This window comes from Enhydra lutris, unplaced genomic scaffold (genome assembly GCF_002288905.1).
Source record: "Enhydra lutris kenyoni isolate GAN:26980312 unplaced genomic scaffold, ASM228890v2 scaffoldscaffold110, whole genome shotgun sequence".
Lineage (NCBI taxonomy): Eukaryota > Metazoa > Chordata > Mammalia > Carnivora > Mustelidae > Enhydra > Enhydra lutris.
In genome coordinates, this window is record NW_019154194.1 from 550023 (window position 1) to 558155 (window position 8133).

Genomic DNA, 8133 nt, shown 5'->3' on the forward strand with positions numbered 1-8133 from the left:
GCCTCAGCCCAGGGTCAAGCCCATGTTCTCCCAGGCCCCGGGATTCTCGGCCCCCGGGCCTCCCACAGCTCCAAATTCTGCCACCCCAGTCCTGTTCTACCGAGGGCTCCAGGGCTTTACGTTCCAGCCGCCATTTCCCGCAGGACCCAGGATTCTGAGTCCCCGGCCTCCTCCCCTCTCAGACCCCAGAGTTCTTTCCCCCCATCCTCTTTCCTCAGAACCCAGGAGTCTGGGTCCTCAGCTCTCCTTTTCTCTTTAAGGGACCCGGATTCCACCTGGCTTTCAGATAACCTCACAGGAACCTCACGCTGCTGAAGGAACGTCCTAGAACGCCCCTCTCATTCCACTCCGCCTTGGCTTGGTCTCTCAGAGACACGGAAGACGGGGCCACCTTCGCCCAGCAGGTCGCTCGAAGCCCCATTGGTCAATGTGAAAGCATCTGATGCGCTCATTGGATGAACCCGAAGAACGTTGCACCCCATTGGCCTTGGAGAAGCCCGTTCCTGGCGGGCTCAGAAGGCACGCATGCGCAGAACGGCGAGCATGCTGGGATTTGAGGGGGAGGGAACAGGTGTTTGCTGCGCTCGGCGAGGAAAGCCGGGCGGGCGGTGCGTCCTCAAGTGGCCTCCCTGACCGCTTTCTCTCATGGGGCGGTGGAGTGGGCTGTGCTTGGAGGTCACACCCTTGGCTGTCCTCCACGGAACTATTCCCCCTTCCATGTGCCCAGCCTGGACCCCGCCTCCGCCCGGTGGCCCTAGACACTGGGAGGCAGCTTGGTCTCGTCACCTTCCCTCACGGTGGATCCTGGCAGGCCGGTGGGGTCACAGCACCAGCCCCCTCCATGGACGTCTGGAAGGTTGACTGGAGCAAAGCCGTCTAAAGAGTCGTTTCCAGCCACCCCTGACGGCGTGCATGAGCCGTGACTGTGAGGGCACAGGTTGCCGCCATAGCTCCCCCACGTGGCGGTGCCTCTACACCAGTAAGACGTGGCTTTCATTCGGATTTCTCGTTCGTAGCTGGAAATGGAAGCTTTCCAGATCTATATGTAACATGAAGCAAAGGGGTGTTTTGTGTACTCTCAGACTTGGTGCTGTTTCTGTGAGTGCCGTGGTGTAAATGAGTATTTATTCATTATTTTTAAAGATTTTATTTATTTGAGAGAGAGATAGAGTGAGCAAGCAAGAGAGAGAGAAAGCACCAGCCAGGGGAGGGTCAGAGAAGCCGACTCCCCGCTGAGCAGGAGCTGGATGTGGGACTGGATCCCAGGGGATCAGGACCTGAGCCGAAGGCAGACGCTTAACTGAATGAACCAACCAGGCGCTGTAATATTTATTTTTAATAGAGAAAATACCACAATTAGAACAATAACAACAACAACAAAAACTAGAGAGAGTTAATACAAATATTAAGAGAAAGCAATTTAGCTAGATAAGGAGTAATATCCTTTTAAGAATTCACCAGAAATGTTTTCAAAGATGAAATAACCCGAGACAAAAGAGCTACAATTAGGTTATATCATAGCCCTTAATTATTTCATGTTTTAACGTTCCAAACACTAAGAATAGGCATGTGATTCCTGGAGGGGATGAGAAATATTTAGGTGTCAGATGCCTTTAGATCCTGGGGCTAGAGGACAGGATGTGTTGGGATTGTTAGGGGTCAGGAATGGGGGAAGCCCCTTACAAAAGAGCCATGGCCAATCCCAGCCTTGCCCCAGCAATCTGGCCAGGCAGTGCCCAGTTTTCCGGGGAGAAGATCTCTCTGTATGATGGTAGTGAACATGGCTGATTCTGTCCTCACTATCTGTCTGGCATATTCTGGAAGCTTTGGCAGTTCTTTGTCTTAATTGATGCCTCCTAACAAGGAACAGGCTTAGGGGATAGACAGTTTTTAGTGCTCATTGTGGTTTTGGCACAGCCTTCGGGAGCAAAGTAAGAGAAAAGATAGAAATCCACTTCAGATCTTGGGTCCCTGATGCCTGGCCCCAAGTTCTCTCATCTCTCAGGAATCTGTGAGTCCATGTTTTCGGCCCCCTCCTCCTTCAGACCCAGGGGCCCAGACCCCCAACCCCTCCTCTCTCAGACCCAGGAGTCCAGACCCCCAGTCCCTCCTCCTTCAGACCCAGGAGTCCAGACCCCCAACCCCTCCTCTCTCAGACCCAGGAGTCCAGGCCCCCAGTCCCTCTTCATCAGACTCAGGGGTCTAGCTAGGTCCTAGCCTACCGTCATCTAGACCCAGAAATCCAAGTTACTACCCCTCTCAACTCTCAGCATCTATACATAAAATAAAGTACCCTTTGTGTACTTTCAGAATTGGTACTATTCCTGGAAGTTAAGCTATAAGTGAATATTTATTTTTAATAGAGAAAATACCTCAGTCAGAATGGTGGTAGTAAAAGCTCTTAATTTTATGTAAAAATATATTAAAACCTTTCCATTGGGGACAGTTAATATTAAGTATAATTATTAATATATTATTAATAAAAACATAAGGGACAGTTAGTATAAATAAGTATAAATTAATAAAAACATATGGGACAGTTAGTTCTGGTCCCAAGGACCCTGTACCTTAGGCTCTGGAACGCTTCGTCAACCCTTTCCATTTCTCTGACTAGCACTTGCCTTGCCTCCAGGCCTGACCCCGCAGCTGGCTTCTAGTTTCTGTAGCAAATTTATTCTAAATTGGCTCTTGGCCCGTGGATTTGTTTTCTGGGGCTGCCATAACTAAGTACCACAGCCCAGGAGGCCTACACAACAAAAGGTATTATCATCACACTTCTGGAGGCTGGAAGCCCAAAGTCAAGGTGTTGGTAGGGTTGGTTCCTCCTGAGGACTGCGAGGGAAGGATCTCTCCCAGCCCTCTCTCTCTTTGGCTTATGGATGGCTGTCTTCTCCCTGCGTCTTCACATCTTCTGCCCTCTATGTGTGTCTGTGTGCAGATTCTTTTCCTTTGAAAAAGGACACCAGTCATACTGGATTAGGTCCCATATTAGGATTAGGTCCTCATGAACTCATCTTCATTTGATTACCTCTGTAAAGATCTTATCTGTAAATAAGTCACTTTCTGAGGTGTTGGGGGTCAGGACCTCAACATATGAATTTGGAAGGGGCGGGGGGGACACAATTCAAGCCATTGCAAACAGAGATATGTGTTGTAATTGAAGTAGTGAGTACAGAATAGTGTATTCGCATGCTCCACCGACCAAACCAGCCCAGGCATCCCCACCCAGTGGTTTTATTTATTTATTTATTTATTTATTTATTTGCAGGCAGAGGGAGAAGCAGATTTCTTACTGAGCAAGGAGCCTGATGTGGGACCGATCCCAGGACTCTCAGATCATGACCTGAGCTGAAGGCAGACACCTAACCGACTGAGCCATCCATGTGCCCCTCTCAAATGGTATTTAAAAAAAATATTTCACTTTCCACTTGTTTGTTGCTAATATTTGGAACTATTTAAGATTATGTAGTATAAAATAATATAGAATATTTAAGTCTTACTAACTTGGGTATAAACTTCAGTCTAGGGCGGGTTTAGCCCTACTCCTAAGGTATGAGTTTAGCCCTACTGCTAAGGGTCTCTACTGAATGTCCTGTGTCTTCAACAAGGTCTCTTTGCCCTGGTTTCTTGGAATTTGAATGTTTTCCCTTTCTGAGTGGGCTTTGGACATTGTTCCACATATAGCTCCCTGAAATTTTTTTTAACGTTTGTACCAGAATTCACAAGTTTAGATAAGGGGCCTTTTTTTTTTTTTTTTTCCTTTTCTAGTCTAAAGTAAATTGCCTATATGTATCTGCTTGCTTCACCCTAGTCAGGGAGGGAGCATGGTGTTTTTATTTGTGTGTTTTTAATTCATTTTTGGCATTGTAAAGATGGCTCCAACCTACTTCTATATAGAGTAACACAAAAGCAGGGAGTCAGAGTTAGTGTGGGTTTAAAACTGCATTCTCTGATGCAAAAGAAGTAATAGTAAGTCTTTCTTTAGGGTCAGTTTTTTATTTTTTTTTTTATTTTTTAAAGATTGTATTTATTTATTAGAGAGAGAGTGCACACCAGCAGGGGTGGGGGGCAGATGGAGAGGGAGAGGCAGATTTCCCACTGTGTGTGGAGCCTCCTGTGGGGCTCAGTCCCATGACCTTGAGAGTATGACCTGAGTGGAAATCAAGAGTCAGATGCTTAACTAACTGAGCCCCCCAGGTGCCCCCCCGGATACATTTTTCAAGTGTGTGTGGGAACATGCGCAGTTTGATGGATGCCTCCAGGCTCTGGTGGACACCGTGAGGATCATGCCCACTTGACTGACTGCCCCCACCTCTCGTCCCTGGCCTCTCACATGAGCTGGGACCGGGCCGAACCCGTCCCAGAGTCCCCTCTTGGCACCTTAACTGCACATATAATTCCACCGTTCACTTCCGGTCCTCACACAGGCTCAGCCTGCACACATCTCCTGTTAAAGGTCTTTCCCGCCATGTGTTGTTGCAGCAAGAATCACGACTCATTGTTGAATCTTCGGTTCCTCCTGCCCCACGTGGACTCTGTCACCCAAGCCTTGCCAGGTCCCCCACCTGCCCCAATGTTTCTCCTATTTCTCTCCCACTTTCTTCTCCACCAGGACCATGAGTCCGAACTGCTGTTTCTGACGTGGACCTGGCAGGGTCTCACCATCTTGCAGGGCATTAGGTTCCTGCTGTTGCTCTAACAAATTTGCACAGCTATAGTGGCTTCACACAACACAATCTGTGAATCCTGACGTTTTGTAGATCAGCAGCCTGACCCAGAAAGAGCCGGAGGGATTGCCCAAGATCATCTCCCCATTTAAAGGCCAGCCTGTTACCAACCTTAATTCCCTGTTGCCTTGTCCAGTCACGTATTCACAGGCTCTGGGGAGCAAGGTGTGCATACCCTTGGGGGTCACTCGTCTGCCCACCACACTTGGCTTCCACTGTCTCCTCTCTCTCAGGCCTTCTCCGCCAGGCAAGCAGAGCGAAACCACTAGAATAACGTCAAGTAAATAGATCCTGTCACTTCTGGAAAACAAATCTAACCACGAATAAACAGTCCCTTTAGGTATTTCTTTTTTTTTTTTTAATATTTTATTTATTTATTTGACAGAGAGAAATCACAAGTAGGCAGAGAGGCAGGCAGAGAGAAAGGAGGAAGCAGGCTCCCTGCTGAGCAGAAAGCCCGATGTGGGGCTTGAACCCAGGACCTGGGATCATGACCTGAGCTGAAGGCAGCGGCTTAACCCACTGAGCCACCCAGGCGCCCCCCTTTAGGTATTTCTAACTAACTGCACCTTGAATAAGACGCAGAGTCCCTCATGTGGCCCCCAAAGCCCTGCTTGCTGGGCCCCCAGGCTTCAGACGCACTGGCTGTTCCAGGTTTGAGGGGAGGTGGGTGTGAGTAGAGAGGGTTGGTTTCCCTGTCCTTTCATTCCTGGAGGTAGATCCCCTTTCTTGTAAATGTGTGGTGGGGTCATGAAGACTCAAACCTTCCATGTAGCTCTTCACACGAGATTCTAGGCTCATTTGAATGATGAGGCGAAAGAACCAGAACATGGCAGACTGCGTATTTCCAGGTAGCTCTGGGAGAGATGTCCCTCCCCACTGGGTGCTTATTCCACACAAATTCTTTCCCCTCTGTCGTCTCTCTGGAGCCAGGATCCTTCCTCTGGGTCTTTAGGTTCATCACGTGCCTTCATCCCAGCCCATGTGTACCCGGGACGGCAGCCCCTGCAGGGAAGCTCTCTCAGGCCACCGGCAGGCAGGGAGGCCAAGGGTTCGTGGTCCCAAGCTGCAAAGCCTCCTAGAAAAAGGGAAGGTCCATTCAACAAGCCCAGGGCTCACCAGTGTGGCTGCCACGGCCCAGGGCTGCGTGGGGGTCAAAAACCGTGGTAAGAAATCCCGTCTCTTAACATGAAGCCCAGTGGTACTCCTGAGTGCAGAATGAGGACAGGCCCCAGGGCACCATCTGGCTCTCTTGGGTGAGGATGATTGATATTCCAAGAAGCAGTGGCTCTGGTCCCTTTCCCATGACATGGCAGCTCTACCCACTTGGAGGGGTTCCCTCGATGCCTATCCTGGAGCTTGTGAGTGGGAGGAACGTCATCAAGAGACACAGTTTGCACCCTTTGCAAAGTGTCCTCTTTGCCCTAACCATCTGTCAAAACCATGAGTGACTCTCCTCCTCTCTCCTCTTCGCTGCCTGCTAGACCCTTCACCTTTAGGGTGCTAATTCCATTTAGTGTCTTCAGAAAAGGCAAATATTTTCTTGAACACAGGGGAGCTTCAAAGGCCACATAGCAGCTGACTCAGGAGCTTCCCAACCTGCTCATCTAAGGTGTCTCCCTCTTCACCATCCCCTGTTCTCTTTCTTCCTTTTTTAATTTAATTAACTATTAGTATTATTTTTAAGGTACATTCTACATGGGACTTGAGCCCATGGCCCTGAGATTAAGAGTCTCATGCCCTACATACCGTGAGCCAGCAAGGCATCTGCTTCTTTCTTCTTTCTTTTTTTTCTTTTTGAATGTGATATCTTGGACTCTTCAGCTCTCTTGAATCCTTTCATCTTCCCCCTTCCAACACTGCTCCCTCCTCTACCCCTGTTTCCATCCCTGCCTGCCCCTTCCCCTCCCACCTTGGCCCCTCATCTCTCAATTATCACTGGAGTTCGAGCCTTCTCCCCATTGTGGGCTCTTGAGGGGCTCAGAGATCCAACAAGAAACCATCTGGAGTGAAATGGGCTGATTGGGAGTAGGAAATGAACCTCACCCACCAACACACTGTATTTGTCACACCCAGAGCTTCCTCTTTTGAAGGCAGGAAGGTTTCAAAGGCCCCAGGACTGTTCACCCCAATTTCTCCCTTAAAGCAGTCTCTTAAAAAATTAGAGTAAAAAACATATAACATTACATTTACTACCTTTAGCCATGAACCAGTGTATATAGTTCAGCAGCATAGATATATTCTCATTGTCAAACAGTGCATCTCTAGCCCCTGCTCATTTTGTGATTGAAGATCTGTACCCACAGGTCTGTGTTTCCTCCCCTTCTGCCCCCAGGGTCCCCACAGTTCTTTCTGTTTTTTAAGTGTGACTACTTTAGATACCACATATAAGTGGAACCATAGGGTATTTGTCTTTGTGTGACTTGCCCATTTCACTTCGCAGAAATTCCAGAATGACCTTCCTTTCTAAGATGGAATAGCGTCCCATTGTATGTAGATGCCAGGCGTTCTTTCTCCATTCCTCTGTGTGTGGACACGTGGGTGCTTCTACCTCTTGACTCTGGAGAAGAACCCTGCAGTGAACCGGGATGTGCGAGTAGCCCTTCATAACCCTGCTTCCAGTTCTTATGAATGTCAAGTCAGGAGTGCGATGGCTGCATCACGTGGTAAGTCGGTTTCCTCATTGGGAGGAAACTCTGCACTGTGTTCCAGGGAAGATGGGCCATTTTACATTTTCACTAACATTGTGCCAGGGTTCCAGTTCCTTCGGATCCTCGCCAACACAACCTGTTGTACGGTTTTTGGGTTTTGGTTCTTTTGGCTACTGTTGTTGCTAGTGGCCATCCTAATGGGTGTGACATGGTATGTCTTTGTCGTTTGACTTGCTTTATGTAATGATTACTGAGCATGTTCTCAGAAGCTTGGTGGCCATTGTATATCTTTGGAGAAATGTCTTTTCAAGACTTCTGTCCATTGTTTAATTGTCTAGTTTGTTTTTCTCATTGTTGTGACTTTTAGAGTTTTTACATCTTCTAGACATGAATCCATTAGTAGATATACGAGTTGCAAATCCTTTTCCCATTCTGTAGGTTCCCTTTTCACTCGTTTGATTGTTTCTCTGGAGGGCAAACAGTCTATAAGCTGGAAATGGCCCTGTTTTTCTAGTTGGCTCTTATTGCCTGTGTTTTTTGCGTCATGCTCTAGACATCATTGCCAAATCCAATGTCATGATGCTTTTCTCCCCTTTTCCTCTCTCAGCTTCATGGTCTTAGGTTTTCTATGGAGATGCATTATCTATTTTCAGTTAATTTTTGTATGTGGTAGAAAGGAAGGGTCCAGTTTCCTTATTTGTATGTGATACCCTGTCTTCCTAAGCCTTTTCATTGAAGAGACTGTCCTTTCTCGT